At 26.4% G+C, this 20834-nt stretch overlaps 1 protein-coding gene across 4 annotated transcripts in view; it reads right to left on the bottom strand.

The window, feature by feature from the left end:
- The window catches only part of LOC107443981 (BTB/POZ domain-containing protein 10), a 95151-nt gene that overhangs the window by 35697 nt on the left and 38620 nt on the right, over positions 1–20834 (bottom strand). The window lies entirely within an intron of this gene.

Here is a 20834-nt window from a genome sequence, read left to right on the forward strand (position 1 = left end):
TATTTATGCTATACTGTTTTGCGCTAGTTAGTTTCGTTGTACTGGTGAAAATTCGTATAGTATGACGTCACTTGCTATTGGTGTATAATAGAGTATGAATCTATTACGTAATTAATTAATCTATTAAAGAAACTATCACGTATTTGTACTAATGAGTTAAACATAATTTCGGTTCTGAAACTGGCAGACATATTTGGTAGCGCCTAATTTTTAGTTTCGCTATTCTTCAAGAACTCCAATTATTAATATAAATATTTAAGAAATAATAATTTATTTTTGTTCATGAAAAAAATTATCGAATTAAAAAAAAAACGAATATATAATAACATATCTACAGTATTTATTTTCAGTATCTACAATTTTACTTTATTTTCAAATTAGGAGTTAAATTCAAAAGTATCTATAGACTTTTATGAAGAATAAACATCAAGCAAAAACACTGATTTGATATCAAAACCTACAGTCATCCATAACAGAGGATGTCTTGTGCGAAAATTATCATTTCGTATAACAATCTTTCTTTTTTCACCTCATAGCTTTATTATCATTTCACATGAACCACATCTAATTTGTACACTTCTTCAAAGAATCATCCCAAAATATAAAATCTTTACTTCAATTTTATTTGAATTTATATTTTACAACTATATTCTAACTTATTCCCTTTTAGAACTTACAATTTCATTCCTAACTCTATTATGTACGACATAACGTCTTTGTTTATCGACAAATTTGACAAGAAGTAAAAATATATTAAAAGAATCAAGTAAATATATTACATTCATTAAGAAAAGGCCGCTGGAATCTGAAATATATATTTTATTAGCCCTATACAAATAATATCTCCCAAGTAAAAATAATATATCAATGGACTTATTTCTTTAGACAGGATTCTGAAAACATTGTATTATTAAATTCCATATGAAACAGAAGTTTATGACTTACAAATTAAAGAATTCGGGAAATGAGATATGAATAAACGAATGATAAGTAAACTCTAAGCCATCCTATTGCTTCCAAAAATAGCAAAGTATTACTTCAGAAAATACCTCAACTAATTAGAAAATATGGTATGGTTGACCACTTATGTGAAGAGAACGGAATTCAATACCCTTACGTAAACAAACAAGATAAATCTTGTCCGAGCATGATCCTAGCGCTCTCACGTTTTGCAATCAGTAAACATAAAAGTCTATAGAAACTTTTGAATTCAATTCCTTATTCGAAAATAAAGTAAATTATTATCTTTTATACAATATCAAATAATAAAATGAAGTATTTATAGCGGGAAAACTTCCCATAATATGTCTCTTCAATTTAAAATAATTCAATTGTAATTTTTTTTTAAAAATTAATGTATAATTGATACCATAATGTAAATATGAAGTTATTTAGTTTCTAACAGAAAATAAAATTAATTCAAATATTTTTCTTTCATAAGATTAAAAAATAAGTACATTTATATTTTAATATAATAATTAATTTATTATAGTTGATAACATAAGTTTTGAAGGGGGAATAAATTTATTAGTATATTTATTTTAATAAAATTATGATTGAATTCTGTAGAAATAAGCAGCTTTAATTTTAACTTACAACTCTGACTAACTAATAAAATATAGATAAAACTCAAATGATGCAGAGAACTATCTTATTGAATTTTGGGAGAAATAGTTGTAATCCAACGATCTGTAATCAGTACTAAGCACTATGTTACTTTATATTCTGACTAATTGATAAAACGTAGATAAAACTCAAACGTCATGGACTGAAATCAACTTAGTAAATTGAGAAATAGATTTCACGACTCTCCCACGTTCTGTAATCAGTATCCATTAAAGTCTATAGATACTTTTGAATTTAACTCCTAATTTGAAAATAAAACAAGTTATCATTATTATAATATCAAATAATAAAATGAAGTATTCACAGCGGCAAAAATTCTCATTATATGCTTTTTAGATTTAAAATAATTAATTTGTAATTAAAAAAATATTTATAATAGATAACAGAATGTAAATATGCAGTTATTTATTTTCGAACCGAAAATAAAATTAATTCAAATATTTTTTTCATTTCATAAGATAAAATAAGTATTTTTATATTTTAATATAATAATAAAATTATTTTAGTCGATAAAGTTTAAAGAGGGAATAAATTTATTAATATATATATATATATATATATATATATATATATATATATATATATATATATATATATATATATATATATATATATATATAAAAAAATGATTGAATAAATACTGTAGATATATTATATATTATTTTTTTTAATTCGATAATTTTTTTTCATAAACAAAAATAAATTATTGTTTCTTAAATATTAATATTAATAGTTGGAGCTCTTGAAGAAAAACGAAACTAAGAATTAGGCGCTACCAAATACATCTGCCAGTTTCAGAACCGAAATTATGCTTAACTCATTAGTACAATTACGTAATAGTTTCATTAATAGATTAATTAATTACGTAATAGATTCATACACCAATAACACGTGACATCATACTATACGAATTTTCACCAGTACAACGAAACTAACTAGCGTTATTATCACAAAACAGTATAACATAAATAAGTGCTGCCAACACCAAACTACTATTAAAATGATACCGAAACTAAAAACCAGACCTACAGTAGAGAAGAAATAAGCTCACTTCCGGTTCACGAGATATTTTAGTTTCAACTCGGGCAGAAATAAGGCACATCTTGACGTTCTATTGTGACGTAACTTCCGTCTCTTAGATCTCCCGGTTCACTACTTGAATACTTCTTTATTTCTATTCAGCAATATCATAATGCATAAAGATAATATTTACTTATTATTTTTAAATGTTTTTTTGCTTTTTTAAAATACTTATTTAAATTACTTTAAGGAATCTCGTACACAAAACAAATGATAAATTTATAATTAAAAAAAAAATGCAAAGGACATACCAAAACACAAAGCCTCAATACAAAAATGGAGTGTGCAAAACCTAAAGCTTAGGAGTTACCTTGTCTTTAGGGTTGGGTTCAATTACAAGGATAGGGAGGGTAACGTTGGAGCACTACATTAAACTGATAAGCTGTTAATCGACGGAGATTAAAATAAATTTATAATAAAAGACAAGTTCGAAAATTATTAACAAATATATATAAAAATTATTTAAGTCATTAAACAATCATTTAAATTTAAAAACTATAAATATCCACAAGATGTCGTTCTGAAGCGAGGTGAAATTGAAAAAGTTATTAAAAATAAAAGATTTAACTAATGCTTCCTTTAACGTTTTAACTCTGTGTATAATGTGTTAGCAATACCTTATATTCAAACAGAACTTTAAAAAGGCATTAGATTTTCAATAAAATGCAAACTCTTTCACAAACACGTAATACACATTAAAATAAATGCATCAATGAAACCAAATATTTTTAACTTACAAGTTGTTTTATAGATTGTTCAGAAATCGGATTTTGTAAAATCAAGTGAAAAAGCTACTTAATAAATAGAATAACTCTTTTAAGATCGTGTCTACAATGAACAAGAATATTCAAAGGTTTCAAAATATTGATTAAAATAAATCGAAATGAAATAGCAAATCAGTTTAATGGTCTCAGGTCGTTACGCATTCCATGATTTGATCAATCAAAATTTGTTCATACATGAAGAAGAAATGTTCTATTTTTCGATACGCCGTGCCGTTTTCGTTTCTGAAATCTTTTTCATTGAACATAATATTGATTTGAGTTCAACAGTGATGGTTAGAGTTCAAATATGTACAGAGCGCAAAATTAAAAATGGACATCCTGAATAACTTTTGATTTTTCGAGGGGGTGATTTTATATAATTTTAAACGAATTTTATAACTCTGTGCATTTTTTAAGAAACTTGCTTAAAAAGTTCTCGAGATATAGAAAAATACGCAAAAAATAAAATTAACAGTAAGGGTCCAAACTTTGGCTGTCTCCTGACCTAACTATTGAGACCACATTTGTCAGATTATGGCTACCCCCTATATTTTGGGAGTCAGAAATCAGAATCCATCGAAAAGAAAAGCATGTTTATTCAGAGTCTGATCTGGAAACTTAAAATATTGTCTGCACTGATTACTAAGCCTATTTTAAGGTCACCTCCTAAAACCATCAAGATTGAGTCCAAGAACTGGAAGATCCGATTAATAGATCAAAAGTTATTTAGGGTAGTCCGTTTATTTATTTTGCGCACTGTACATTATACACATCTCAACCACATGTTAGAAAATGCATCTTAAAAAGATTACGAATGAAATAAGTAGAGTATAAGTAGTAAAGGCTTTTTGAGATATCGAGTCCCAGATTATGGTTTAAGCTCCGAAGGCACCGAGCGAAGACTATTTTAGGAAACTATGTACGAAAACAAATTATTTTCTGAACAGGCTTTTAATCCTAGCTAAGCACCTCTTATAACTGTCTAGCCACCTGTTATTCACAGCTTGAAGGGATAAGGGAAAAAGAGATTTTAAGCAGATCTTTTCTGACTAAGAATCACTAGAAGATCTTCAAAAAACGTTTCGAAAGATTGTTCGCGTTAAAATAATAAATAGTGGGTGTTCTATAATGACTGCCCTTAATATGTATTTCTTGAATCCTTTTCAATAATTAAGTGACTAAAGTTAGGGGTCTCAAATGTTTCGTTAAGCAAGAAAAAACAAACACACAATCGAAATTCAATAAATCACTACCGAGGAATTGAAAGGTGAATATTGAAAGCATCTATAAATTTCCTTACGCAAACAAATTAGTTTTGAGGTAATTCGTACCATATCCTCCCCACATTGACGAGCAGAGAGATTTCGATTATGTTTTTCATATTTCTCGTTAAATATTAATTGATTGCTTAATTTCAATACAAACTCACAACCTGTAATGTGTATAATTTTTTTTACACACATACACACATATATATACGAAACACCTTGTATTTTACAATTTCTAATGACTGAAAACATATATTTTTCAAACTAGAAAAAGGCAACAAATAGTTTTAGATGGAGGTGGATGGTATAATAAGCAATTGACAAAAACTAAATCGATATTAAAAAATTAAAGGATACGTGAATAAAACCGACCATAAACATATTTTAAGGAGATTTATTTAGCACATTTTAAGATATGAAAAATGAAATAAATTAAATTAAATTAAAAGAGCTCTAAAATATACATGAGTAATGACTAATGACAAAGATACAACAGGCAGGAATACACAGAAAACACACAATTAACATATAAACTAAGACCACACCAGGTCAACATTATAATTATTGTATTTTTAGAATTCATAAAATAGAAAAAGAAAGGCATGAATGGTGCATTAAATTATAGATATTCACCCAAAGAAAATTAGCAAAAGTGCGATTTGGTAGAGCTCCAACTTTGAATTCATGTTTTTCTTTCCTTCGAAAGTGAATGCAAATAGTCAGAAAGTTACTAATTAGTAAAATAAATGATATATAAGAGCCTTTAAAAATTCGAAACAGTGTTGAAATAAATTCATTTTAGAATCACAGAGAAAGAATGATTAGAATATACCTTGAATTTTAGTGTTTAAATAGGAAGGGGGATGCAGAAAGCAAAAAATGCTAATTGGGGAAAAATAGAAATAAATAAATTTATTAAAAGTATATATTAACAATTAAATTAGCATCTCTGGAGCAAAATTAGCAACACAGAGAAAAAAAATTACCTATAAAAATCAAAGATTATGAGAAATTAAATAAATAAATGTAGGAAAACATAAGTACCATATGTTCTGTATTGGCAAACAGTATTTCACAAAAGAGAAATTTAATACACATTGGAATGGATTGAATTTAATGTTTAATGCTGTATGGTCGGATGCAGTTAAACTGTGAAAACCATCAATTATGAAATATTTAAATTAAAGGACATCAGCTAAATGCAAAGAAAAAGTGCGCGACCTGAACAAAATTACAGAGGAATTTGTCATAAGATTCCGATATTTTTTGTATAAAGCATAGAAATTCCATACGATTTTACTTATTTTATCAAAACTGCAAAGTTTTGAAAAAGGTTATACAATTTCTAATACACAACTTTTACAGCAAATAAATAAAAATTAGAAGTAGTGTCAACACAGAGGTTGGAGAATTTCAGAAAATAAATAAATTAAAATCCCAAAAACATGACCAGTAAGGTAAATAGGCGTTTACACTCTTAAATTATTACCTAAGAATTTTCACAGTAGAAAGAAACGATATGCTTTAGAATAAATATTTCATTCTTCGTTTAATAAATACACACGATGCTCCGTAATAAAAGACCTTAATATATATTTATAGAATCCTTGTCAAAAATTAAATAAAAAAAAGTATGCATATTAGGAGTAGCAAACTAATATTTAAGCATGGAAACAATGATTACTAATATAAACTATAATTTAAGAAAGGAAAAAAAAAATACGTAAAGAATCTAACGAATCACTACTGAGGGAGGTAGGGCTGAATACATCAAAATTTGCTTGATATTAAGAAGAAACAGAGAAGTTGAATGACGATTATTAGAAAAATTTCTAAGTTTCATCAGACAAACTTAACCCCCCCCCCACCCCCTGCCACCTCATAAAGCAATTCGACAGATTTCAATAAAAATTTTGTTTCTTCCATGCTTAAATATTTATTCGCGATTCCAAATGTGCAAACTTTTTGACTTAATTTTCACAGACGACATTCTGAAAACATTACGGGGGCAGTAATTGCAATACACCTAGTATATGTGAGTATACATAGTACTCAATAAATAGTTTTTTTTCTCTTCAAATTCTAGTGACTGTTTTAGTAGACGACCACTAAAAAATATTTTCAGCAAAAATTCTAAAAGTTGGAGGTTATGAGTATGGATAAAAATGAAAGAAATGAAAATAAATGGAATTTTTCAAATGATGTTCAGACCTTAGGCTTTAAAAGAAAAGGTGAAAAACCATTTGCAACAACGAGAATCCACTATGCTTAAAAATGGATTGGCAAAATACCTAATCAAAATGAAAGCATGAAATTGTTTCGACCAGTGTATCAGAGTGATTTTAAACCTTTCAAAAGTATGCTATTAAAGTGTAAAAAACACAGAATGGAAGAATATTTAATTTTCCTTCGCCCTTTTAGAAAAACTATTTTCAGAAATTTTTATTTATTTACTTTTTAATACACACCTTCTAACATTGATAAATTCAGAACGATTAAATCGTAATGCTGATGTTAATTTTAATTGATACTAAAAGCATTTTTATATGCAATAAATTAATTAAGAATGTTAACCAAATCATTAATGTGTTAATCAGCAATCGAAAATGCTCTATTCTTATTTTAATTAACAGAATAAACTTGGAATAAATTAGGACGCTATTTAGAAAACATTTCCACGTGAAAATATTCCGATGCTTTTTTTTTTAATAAAGTATATCTGTGTTTTTCATTTTTAAAATGTAACTTTTTTAGACACTATCATATATAATATAGTTGATTTCATATAAATCTTAGGAACATGTCCATGACTTTAAAACTTAATACCATCCCATCTGTAGAGAAAAGATGTTACCAATCTTTTCAAAATTTTTAACGGAATGTATAATTTTGTGTTCATAAAATAGATTTAGATAAATACAAATTACAGAATTAAAGTACAACAAATTAATTTTAATTTAAAAAACGGTTAAGTATTTTCTGGTCGAAAGCGACATTCCCTCCTCCTAAAAAATAAAAGATTGTTCATTCAATAAGAAGATTTTAAGTTCATTAAATAAGAATTTTAAGATAAAAAGCTATCTTTGTTAATGTGCTTTTAAAAATTTTCAAAAGCTTTCTGGGGTAATCATATATCACCAGAAAATATAAATGAAACATGGGGTTGAATTCAAATAAACTATTTACCCTAACTAAATGGAACATTTTATTGACTTAAGTTACATAGAATTCAATAACCACTATTGAATTCCGAATTACCTACATCATACAAAGGCAACATTATTAATAAAAGCTTCGTAGTTTTTTGAAAACTTCAAATATCGTCGGTGAGCTTTTTATTCTGGCTCAAAAAAGGGATTTAAGAAAATGGATATTTTAAACTTCCCTTCTAAGGAAGTTTAAAATTCCATTTTCAAAGAATTAGCTAATAAATCGAAATAAATTAGTAATGTTATAAACCATTAATATAAATCACTTAGTATATATACATATTTTTTAACAATATTAAAGGCGTTGTCACGGGTCTAATAAATTTATAATAGTTTTAGTAAATTTATGTCATAAGAATTTCAAATTTTTAAACAGCACTATATCGTTCAGAGATCAGAATATGAAAAGATCACTTGAAAATCGTCGTCAGCATTTTTTTTAATGAAAACGCGATTTGAGTTCTTGCTCCCTTCCTGTAACAAACAGTGTAATTGTAGATACAATAAGTAGCTTTAATGCCAGACACATCATTATAAATACTTTTTTTTTTTTTTAAATTTTCTTTTCAGCTGAGATTTTTAGGATGCGCAAAAGTATTAATGCAAAATAGATTTACGAATCTAAAAGTCATGAAGCGCCATTTAAAATAGATCACGAAATTGTTCAACTATTTATTCATTTTTAACCCTTCTCTCCTAAAAACCGAATCACTGATTTAACAAGTGAAACAGAAGAAAAAAAATTTTTTTTTTCATCATCTCCGTGTTCGTAAATCAATTCATCATGAATCGGGTGAGATTAAGTGCCTTTTGAACACGATGACATAAATTCTCGGACTTGTTTTAAATGATACGTCCTGTACAGATTTTCAACCTACATAAAATATATCCACACATAAGAATTAATGTTATTTGATATGCTATTAAAAGAAAAAGATTAAAGTTTTCAATTTATAAAAGAGTAAAAATAAATAAGGACAACTGGTAGAAAGTGCGATAAAACCTAACGTTTCAAGGAGCATCGATAAAACTAAATTTCGAAATTATTAATTGCGGAACTAAAGTTTCATCAATTACTACACCAAGCCGATTTTTTTTCTTTTATCTTTTAACTTTTAAAAGAAATCAAAAATAAGAATTATTCATACCAAAAGCAGTCCCACTAAACATTTCCAGTGAGTTTTGCTACATTTTATTATACATAATTGACAAAATTATGGCTTAGATCATGATTTATAATTAAACCCTTTAAGACAACAGACACATAAGGTTAATCCTATCAATTTAACCACCCTTGTAAGTTAACCTCGTATCAGGATTGTCATTTTGTCCGAAAGAAGCCCATTTCTTTCAGGATACAAGAAGAAACTGGAAATAACCGAAAAACACTAGACAAAATGGAAGAAACAAAAATAACCAACCCAGTTGTTCAGCAATAAGTATTATAAGAACAGCTTAAATTTAAGCAACCCATATATCATATTATTTAAGAGTCAGTTTGAGTACTCCCATTTAACAGTATTTGATTACAAAAATTAGTACGCTACTTGCAATTATGAATTCAATATGAGTTTTTTCAGTAGCGTAATTATAATGTTCAGTGTGTGATTTGTTAATTTAGTAGCTATAATAAAATTTGATTATGTTTTTTTTAGCAGTTCTTTAATTCAGTAAATTAGGTTCGACTTAACTCATTTACATTAAATATTGGAAACTAGTTATTTTAATGCCTTAAGAAATTCATTAAATTTTTTTCTTCTAGTTGCTGCTTTTCAGTTTTCACTAAATTAAAAATTATATATTAAATTGAAAATTAATGCCAGTATTTAAATTAGATTCCTACCATAAATTGTTTAAAAAATAGTTTTAATATATATATATATATATATATATATATATATATATATATATATATATATATATATATATATATATATATATATATATATATATATATATATATATATATATATATATATATATATATATATATATAAGAAGAATTTCTTCTACTTGGGTTGGAAGAAACTATTTCTTCAGGGGCAGTTTGTCTCCACTGTGGAGGAAACTTGACATCCTTGTATTTATCCTGTAAGGGAGCAAAACCTTTGCAACCTGATCACCTGCCTATCTAGTATGTTGACCGCTGAAACAAATAAAATTTGTCTAGAAGTGTTATCGAAGAGGTAAGCGAAAAAAAATTTTTTTTTTCTAAAAATTTGTGAAGTTACACTAATTTGCAATGTTATGTGTTAGAATTTCGTTGAATTAGTGAAATAGTATTAAAGGCTAATCTAAACTTCTTCGTGAGTCGATCACATAGGGAAACTATTAAAGACTTCTGTAACCGTAGGTTTATAAGTGCGTATAAAATAAAATTAAAATATTTAAATAAATATAATTTTATTTTAACTGCATACGTTTCCGTGAGCTAATATTTTAAGAAATTATTTATGATGAATAATTGGATCACTAACAATCATTATCATGCATCACTAACAAAAGCATGGATAGTTTTTTTTTTAACTAATCAGTTAAATATTCAATTTAGGAAACAGATTGTAATTCATTCTGATAATTAATCTCATTTCTTAAGATATATGTGTTAGTTGCTAAATAAACTTCTAAAAAAAGTCACGTTAAAAGAAAATCGTTAATTAAATTTATCGACATTTTCATTAATGATATATATGTAAGAATAACACGATAAAAGAAATGATAAAAACAAAATAATAATACATCATCAACTTCTATAAGTTGACAATCACGATTAAAGGAATGCTTGGTAAACTTTCACAGGTTTAATTGCAGTTAATTCATCTACTAGACGAAACTTCTACTAAATAAAGGTTCCAAGGAGCATCGATATAACTATAAATTTAAAATATTTCAGAGCTCGAGAGTAACTATCAGAAGCTTGCTCAAAATAAAAAATTTTGAAAAGCAATCAAAACCAGCAACGTTTCTCTTATTATTTGCCCATCCTTGTTTTCTCTTATTATTATTCATCCCAAAAATAGTCATAGTAAACATTAACGGTAAGATTTTTTTTTCACACGTAATTGACCAAATTACTGCTCTGACCGCCACGATTTATAATTAAACTCAAGACCTTGATTCGGTCACGCACACAGAACGAACTTCATTAGGGAAATGAAAATAGATTCGACAGTCAAAAGGAATTTGAAACTATAGTTATAAACACAGAAATTATTTTATTTTATAACCGTCGTTGTACAGCCGAACCCAATTTTGGGTTTACGACCACTTATATTTAACTCTGTAGCCTTGTAATTTTGAACCAATCCAGAAGACAAGGAAACTCCTGGATCAATATCCCCAGAGGTATGATTTGTAATGGGAACATGGAGGGCTTTGCGTCTCGACAGATTTAACGTCACCATTTACTACCATCATCAGTCTTCGGTCAGAGGGGATCGAACCCACGTTCTCTTGTACATGGACCTAGTGCCCTACCAACCAGGCTATCCCGGCCCCAGAAATTATTTGTAAGAATATAAAATATACATTATGTCAACAAAATATTTTATCTCCTCAGAATTTTATAATGTTTACAATCAGCGCCAGATAGTTAAACTTATGATTAAAGCAATTTCTTGAAAGAAATTTAAGAGGTTTTATTTCATCATGACAAAAGTCATCGAGATGTGTGTGCTCTGTTATATTTCACCTCTATGCTATGGGATTAAGGGATTGAATTGGTTATACTCAGACAAATGTAAATAGCGAAATCACATGGTATTATATACAGAGTCTGACCAGAAGAATAAGAAAAGGATAGCCAGTAAGAACATTGGGCAAATCTTTTCCTAGCACATAGATGACAATTATTTGCTTAGATAAAAATAACTTAGTTAATTTTGAAAGATTAACTAAGAAATTAAGAAATAATTACAGAGAAAAAGAATTCAGAAAAATACATCCTTTCTTTCTATACAATTCAAACAGGGATGAGAAAAATGGGGGGTTCTAGGAGATGGCCCTTGAACCCCTGTATATCTGACCGTTGCCCTTTCCTTTACGTAATGTAGGACAAACAGACGTTTCTCTTTTATTTTCGGGGGGGGGGATAATTTAAGAATCACTTGAATGATTTTAAAATAAATAACATACCTGAATTTAGAGGTTTAAAGAGAGAGATACCAAAATTTTATATCGCGCTTGGTACTATTTTCTTATAGGCTTTAATTTTGGACAAGCCGTTTATGCCATTATAATTACAATTAAGACGTTTTATTTGCACATCCGATAAAAAAAAAGGATAGGAATGAAAACAAACAATGAGATACAGTAACTATTATTATTTGTTTCATACATGCATGTACATTTAAAAACGATGAACTCTTTACAATGTGTATGTAAAATTATAATAAAAATTTTAAACAAGCATCAAGGATTTTATACATCAACGTTTGAAAGAAATTTTATTAATTTCTTTTCTTTTTTTTCAAATACAAATAAACCATCAACGGAAATTCTTCAAAAGGGGAAAAAAAAAAAAATCAAAACTGGAAAAATGCCTGACTAATTTCTTTTTTTCCGACGGAGAAATGGTAATTTGAATAGAAGATGAAAAATTTCATCCCAATTTTCCAATTATACATTTTTTTCTTCTTCAATAAAGCTCATTTGAAATCGTGTCTAGAAAAACAGCCTTTTTATTCATTTAAGTAAATAAAACGACTTAAAAAAATTCATACACGTCATCCTATTTTTACGAAGGTTTTTTTTTTTATAAAATGTTTTCTATTAAAAAATCTACTGAACAAGATATTGAAACTAGAAAAAACTTTAAACCAGTCTAAAACTTTAAGCCATTGAAACTAGAAAAAAGAAGATAAAAATCGATAAAAATATATTTAAGAATACATAAAAATATTTAAAAAAAAAAACTACTCAAGCAATTGGAATTTCAACATAAAAGTTTTGGCACATTATAAGAACACACAAACCATGACAGTTTCAAAATCAGTAAACTCGTTACAAAAACAGTTCGGCAAAAGGGAAATATTGTTTCTCCAGACATTTGAAATTAGCTGTGCGTCTGAAGTCCTTAATAATAAAAGTAACTAAAGATTATTTGATCGAATAAATAACGCAGCAATTTTTTTTAAATAAAAAGCGTTTGATTTTATGGGTATTAAGAATATATTTCAAATTTATCTGGTTTAAACTACGTCAGGTTATTTTAAATAATTAAGGGAGAGAAAACGATAACTACGTTTTTTTCATTGTACTTTTCAAGAAAATGATAAACCAAACAAAAATTGTTTCGCTTAAATTAAAACTTAAAAATAAATAACAAGAATGAGCAAGTATTTTTTTAAGCTAAGTAAATAATTAAATAAACAAATATAAAAAAAAATTAATAAATAAAAATTATCTCTTTTTTATTAGAATAGCTAAATGAGAATATAGTTAGCATTATATAGAATTCGCTAAGAACATATCAGAATATATTTAACATATCAGAATATATTGAAGTCATAAACTTTTACAAAGTCAAAATAACTAAAACCATAATAATTAACTATGTTGTTTTGTTGCAGGAGGGAGTGGCTTTCCAGTCGAGGTTCTGCACGTATGCTAATTGTTTGGAAACCGAAACTAAAAAAGTTACTTCAACAAAGTAATCTTCAAAGACGGATTATATTAAAGGTCGATAAAAACTATACGTGGGCAGATTTATAAAGAGAATGTTTAACAATGAGAAAGTAAGCTTTCTTTTTACAAAAATAGAAAGCATTTAGATAGAATATAAAATGTTACATAACATGCGAATATTAGATTCATTAGGAGAGGTAATAAGACAAAATTCAGTATTTCCGATAAATGTAAATTATTTTATCATTTTTAAAGAACATAATAAATTGTAAAGGTCCAATTTTATTTATTTATTTATTATTTAAATAAAAGCAATCGGATTATAGATTAAAAAAACATTTTTTCCTAACTCTTCCAACATATTATAAGAAGGGTATTTGAAATTAAAGTAATTTATTTCTGCTTAATCAATATTATTTTTTTAAAAAAATACAGCATTTTTAGAGAAATTTTTTGTTGTTGATCAGTCAGATTATGCAATGTTCTAAAAAGTATCGTGAACATGAAGAATAATTACTAAATTATTTTAGTACATATGATTTTAATTCTGAAAGAGCGTTCTTTAAGTGTAAGGGAGAAAATGGAAACATTTAATAATATTGTTTTTAATGTTAAATATTTAAACAAGATTATACTAGAAATGTTCATATACGCAAGATTAAGAGCTTTGTTTCTTTCAACAAGAACAAAAATAAACACAAACACCCTTAGTTATTTATGTTAAAATTTCAGACATACACAGAAACATTTAAGACCTAGTTTATAGAAGCAACTATGTTTTCATTCACTTTAGTATTAGCCAAGAATGTTACAAAATAACTTTATTTTAAGTAAGAAAAGTTATTTGCCAGAACCTAGAAATGTATTTAGGAAAGCAGAATTCTGTTATTTTAGGAACAATAAAATAATCTGACAATATAAAATCAAAAGTGTGATAATGATTTTAGTTTTCCCCCAAGTTTAAAACATTACTAGCCTTATTTCTTAACCCCTAATACCCATGTCAGAATTGTTCAATTATATTTTGTATAACAATAATAAATGCCGAGAAATATTAGAAGGAAAATTATAAAAGAAAAAAAATATGTATGAAAACTTTTCTTCATTTGAAGAAGTCGGAGCACTTAGAGACGCTATGTAAAAGGCCAAAAAACTAGGAGAGATTCAAACAAAGTAATCTCATAATTATACTTATTGCAATATTTGTTGAATGTAAATAAATTTTGAATGAAATTAAATAAGCTTATCATTTAAATCTGCGAAAAACTGCGTTTGAGTCGGACATGAAAATAAAATTGTGTTCCTTTTTAACCCAACGAACAAAAGAAGGGAAACATTTCTACACTAATAAATTTTTATATTTCTCAAGAAATCTCCTCAAGAATCAATTTATAACTTCTGATCATGCAATTTCTCATACATTTCAATGAAGTTAAAATTTTTTCGAGGTTTGAGGGACCGATAATAAATTACAAAAGGAAAATAGTGTTTTCGAACACCCTAAGCCGAAAAAAATGTAGCAATAAATTTGTAACTTGTAACAATTATTTTGATTACTATATGCAATAATTACACACAGTTTCGTAAGCCTAGCTTAAATATTTATGAAGGACATTTTTATAAAAAAACTAATTTTTTTCGTCTCACGTTTTTTTGCTATAACTTTAAAAATATTCAATAAAATTAAATAAAATTTTTTGCTTTAAAATTTGAAAAAAAAAAAAAAAAAAAAAGCAGTAGGAAACTGAAATAAGCAATGAAAGTAGCTCTTTTATACTGCGCATGAGCGGAAAAAATTTAATATTTTCTTTTCATAATTTTGAAACAAATCAAATGGTACTAATGAAAAAATTTGTTTTGTACTAATGAATGAATTTGTTTTTTACTAATTAATGAATTTGTTTTGTACTAATGAATGAATTTTTTTTTACTAATGAATGAATTTGTTTCGTAGCTATGAAAAAAGTCCGACTTCAATATCTTAAAAATTAAAAAAGTTTCAAGCAATTTTCTATGTAGTTTTTATACCTTTTAAATGAAAGCTCAAAATGATAACAGGTTTTCTACAAATATTATTTTGTATTATAATTCAAAATTAAATAACAAATGATAATATCTTGCAATAAACGTTCATACACAGAAATATGATTGCATAAGGAAAGAAAACATGCAAAAGAAATGATACTTTTATGGGGGACGATCCCCAACAATGCCGGTGTAGTTTTTAATAAATCTTATTTAATAGCACAAAATGAAATTTGTGGAAAACTCCAACATTTTGAGCTTTCTTTTAAAAAGTATGAAAACTACTTAGAAAACTGCTAGAAATTTTTTAATCTCATATCTTGCACAGTTTTAAACAAATTCGTCTAAACTTTTAAAGCAATAATTTTGTATTTAGTTTTAAATTGCTCCGAAAATTTTGTTTAACTTTACTGAATATTTTTAAAGTTATAGCATAAAAAGTAAGAAAAAACATTTGTTTGTTTTTCTTAATATGAATGTCCATATCTCCATAAATATTTAAGCTAGGCTTACGAAATTTCGTGCAATTATCGCATATAGAAACGAAAATAATTGTTACAAGTTACAAATTTATAGCTACATGTTTTGGCATAGGGAGTTCAAAAACACTATTTTCTGTTGGTAATTTATTGTCGGTCCCACAAACCTCTAAAAGATTTAATCTTCATTGACATGAAGGAGAAATCGCATGATCTAAACACTTCAAATTTATAAAGTGATTCTCTTAGTATTTTTTGAGAAAAATCAAAAAAATTTGCTAGTATAGAAGTGTTTCCATTGTTTTGTACAACTCCTGTATGTGTTGCAATTGAAACAGTTTAAAAGAAAGAGAATGCTTAAAAACAATTTATGTAAAATTACGGTCGAAAAAACAATTCTGGTGAAGTGTTTTTGAGCCGTCTCCAAAAAAAAAAAAAAAAAAAAAAGACTGTGAGCACAAATGGGTAAATAGATGCAATTAAATAAATATTGAAATTATGAAATCTAAAAATCTTATCATAATCCCTTAAAGCTTATGATAAAAGCTCCTTTTTCTGAATGAATGAGATTAGTGGGAAATTAATATTCGCGGAAATAACGGCTCAGTAATGGCTTCAACTCATTTGAAACACATAAAAACATGCCATTTCCCTAAAAAAAAAAAAGCAATCATTTTATGAATTAGTTTTCTTTAATTATATATATTTTTTAATTTGTGTAAAAAAGCATACACATTTTTTGCATAATTTTACCTCAGTAATTTTAAATAAAATACAAAATTTAAACGAAATCTGACGAATATTCTTAAAAAACTAAAATATTGCGTCTTTCTTACAAAATCGTAACTTTAAACATTGTCTGCGCTAATTAAGTAGCATATTTTATTTACGGCTTATCCTTCGAAACATTAAGATTGCAGGTGTGCCAAGTTCCGATCATGAGACCATAAGTTATTCAACAGATTTCCCCTTTTTTACGCACAACACACGTTAAAAATTTAAAAATATATTAACAAAACATGATATTAGCTGACAATAATATATGCACGAGTTATTTAAATAAAATAAAATTTCATGAAAGACTATCGAAATATCATTTGCCATAAAAATTTGCATATATATATAATTAAAAATGAGCTCGCAAAAGAAATCTACATAAACAATAACAAAAAAGAGACAATTTTTGGCTGAAGTAATACTTAAGAAAAACGATTTAATGATTTAAAGTCAAGTTAGAAAAGTCAACATATGGCTGAGATTAAAGAGCATTATAAACTGCAACGTGAAAAATAAAGCATTATATAGCTTAAGTCTGCTAAGGGATTAAACTTTTTTCTGTATAAAAGAAGTTAAGCAAATCTTTCATTTCTTTTTAACATCTCTTACAGAACTTATAAGCTAAAAATAATTTGGTCGGCGACATCTCATTCAGCTAAGTGAAGGAGGAATCAGAAGACTTCAACATTTTCAATAATTAAATATACAATTAATAATTGAGAATATGCGCAGATCTGTTCGCACTTTTTTTTCAGCACAACAATTAAAAATGCTAATTTATAAGCTTTTTATTCAAAATAGAAAAAATAGCTTGATTTACAGCTATGATCAGTTACACATTTAGCTTTAAAAAATATTTATATTTTTTATTGATTAAAAATGACATTTGGTTACGTTTGTTAAATTTTTATTTTTTAAAAGCTTTCCAGCTTGAACAATTCAAATGAAAAAAAAAAAAAACATTTTTTTTTTAAAAAAAAGTATATACATATTTTTTAAACTTCGAAGCAAAATAATATTTCTTATGATTTTAAATTATAGTCTCAAAGTTGTTTAAACGCGAAAGTAAGGACCGAAGCAATTTGTTCATTAAATCTATGTGAGCAAAAACTATAAAAAATAAAAGCTATAGCGCACGAAAATATTTGAAATGGGTAACATAACCTTTTATTACATTTAATACCTGAAAAGGGTTTTATCATTAGATTTTCTGGTGATATAACTTTCGTTATAGTTTCACGTACATCACTTATGGTACTAAATACATCATCATTATCTCATTCATGTTGAAGGCAAAATGTAAGCACTGGGTTAAGCATGAAATCATTTTACTAAAGACTCGTACGCAAAAGATACTTAGGAAAATTGAATTTCTTATTGACAATATCATAACCTTTTACTTATACGTTGCATAGATTTGATTTTCATAATAACTCTTTAGTTTCTTTCATAGTTTATGTAAATAAAATTAGTATTTGATATGAGTTTCTAACAAAAATAAAATAAAAGTTACTTTCTCAGGTCCACAGTCCATTTAACAATACACTAATCATAAAATTAATAACATGGTTTACATATTAAAATTAAAAAAAAGAACACAAAACATAAGCTAATACAAATGTTTAAAAAAAATACTAATTAGATATCATAATTATCAGGCAGAAAGTACTAATCACAAACTTATGGTAATAATTAAAAAATAATTCCTTTAAATAAAAAATAAATAAAAAAAAATTGCCGCAAGTAACGTAAAATTACCTAATTTCCATGAATTTTTTTCTCATTTTTCTGCACATACAAATTTTTGTCAGACAACTGAAAAGTGGTTATTTTTCAATGAATTCATCCAATTCTAAAGATAGCTATCAATTGATCAGAATCATTCAGCACTTCAAACCGCTAGCGAGCAGTAAAAAAAGTTAACTAATAAGAAGATAAAAAAATGAATCATAAAGACTGTTGATAAATTAATGAAGCAAAATCGAACAAAAGAATTATTGTATTCAATTTCTAGCATGTCTAATTTATAAGGTTTACGTAGTGCAAAGAAAGTGTTCTATGAATTGAACCAAATAAGAGAGTGCTGAAAATAAAAAATAATGAACTATTTTACAACTGTGTGAAAATTTCGAATATATTCTATATATTTATACTTTATATAGTTTTGAATAATTTTAACTAGAGCAGTGAATTTTAATCTTTTGATTAAACTCTTTATACACTTAATTGTTCATCATTTAAATAACTAATTTATTTATTTTTAGCATACAAATTAAATTATACATTTAAATACTCAACATTTTAGTTTACGAATTAAATTTTTGTAATATTAATTTGAATAATTCATTCAACAAGTTTTTATACAATTACACAATTAAATTGATGGTCAAATACAGTTTCTAGTACATATTGGTTAACAAAAACTATTCTAAGGTAAAGACTTCTGGATATTTTTTACAGAATGCCATTGCAGTTTCGGGAATGCAGTTCCTGGTGGAATTTATTCATATAGTTATTCGGAAAATTTCGATTTTAAGGCGTGAAAATAAGTTCGATTTTCCAATGTTGCAACAATAAACTTCAAAATCAATTATGAAAATTTCATTCCACAATTATATTCATCTGTTGCAAGCAGTGCTTCATCTATGTGTTTAAGATAAAATTCAACATCGTTCAGTCAAAATTGGAATTTTTCACATGCCTTAGATCTAGATAAAAATGAGTTAGGTGAACAATTAAACAAACAAGAGTTTATCAAGTGACTTTATAAATATTGAAAATAAATGTGGGCAAGTAAATGCACAAATATTTAACGTCTTTAAGTTAATTTAGTTATTACAACTTATACAATAAATAGGCTAAGTATCGCAGGACGGATTGGTGACACTGGCGTTTATCTCGCGGGGTGCAGTGTGGAGATTCCTGCATTAGAGTCAGACTTTGAACATTTTAATTAAGATTTATATCCAACCAAAAAAATAAAGTTTAAGTTAAATAATAGAGACGTTTAGCTGAATTTTTTTTAATCCAGTCTGTAGACACAAAAAAAAATATACACAAAATATAGCAAATAAATTAATATTTTTTAAAATTTTCAATCGAGTTATTATTAGTATTACTTCTAACACAATTTATACGCCAAAAGGGGAGGTTAAATTTTTTTGAGAAAAATACTTCCAAAAAAAAAGTAGTAAAGGTAAATTTTTTTTCAATTTTTTTAAAAAATTTAAATCGGGTCTTTTTTAATTTAGTTCATATATGATTTTTTTTCTACATATACCAATGAAAGCTCTGATAAAACATTTTAATAACGCTTAATATTACATAAAAACAACGTAAAGTACTTAATATTTCTAACTAAAATGGTTAGTTATTGCATAATTATAAAAAACTAATCACTGAAAAAAATCGTAGTAGTTTTTATTCAAGCTCAATACTTTTATGAATTTGTATAGACAAAGACCTAATTGTCAGTTTAGAAATTGAAGAATAAATTAAGTTAGATGAGGGAACTTTAAAAAAATCAATAATTTTAAACTATACTCCGGGTAGAACAAGTTTTTCTTCATTATTTATAAACATAAACTACATATTTAATAAAAAAAAATTTTTTTAACATAAAACTAAACTGGTACAGTTGAATTTCGTTTATTTACTAAATAGCAAATTATTTTACATACAGCTAAAAAAAATTTACAATTTAAAAGTTTCATATCACTTTAATTCACAATTAGTCTTCTTATTTTTTTAGTCTATTTTGTACGTCAAATAATAATTCATATACATTACCCACTCATTATTTCTGAGGATAAAATCTCCGATATGAATGAGATTAGACTTAATTTTTTATTTGAGCCAACGATATTTTTTTTTTAAAAAAATTATAAGAAATTATATCCCCATTCTAATCATAAAAACACTGAGTGATTTTTCCAGTAAATACCCAACTAACCAATGTATTTTTTTTTCTTCATTATTTTA

This window comes from Parasteatoda tepidariorum, chromosome 11 (assembly GCF_982258835.1).
Source record: "Parasteatoda tepidariorum strain Cologne lab strain chromosome 11, Ptep-v5.0, whole genome shotgun sequence".
Classification (NCBI taxonomy): Eukaryota; Metazoa; Arthropoda; class Arachnida; order Araneae; family Theridiidae; genus Parasteatoda; species Parasteatoda tepidariorum.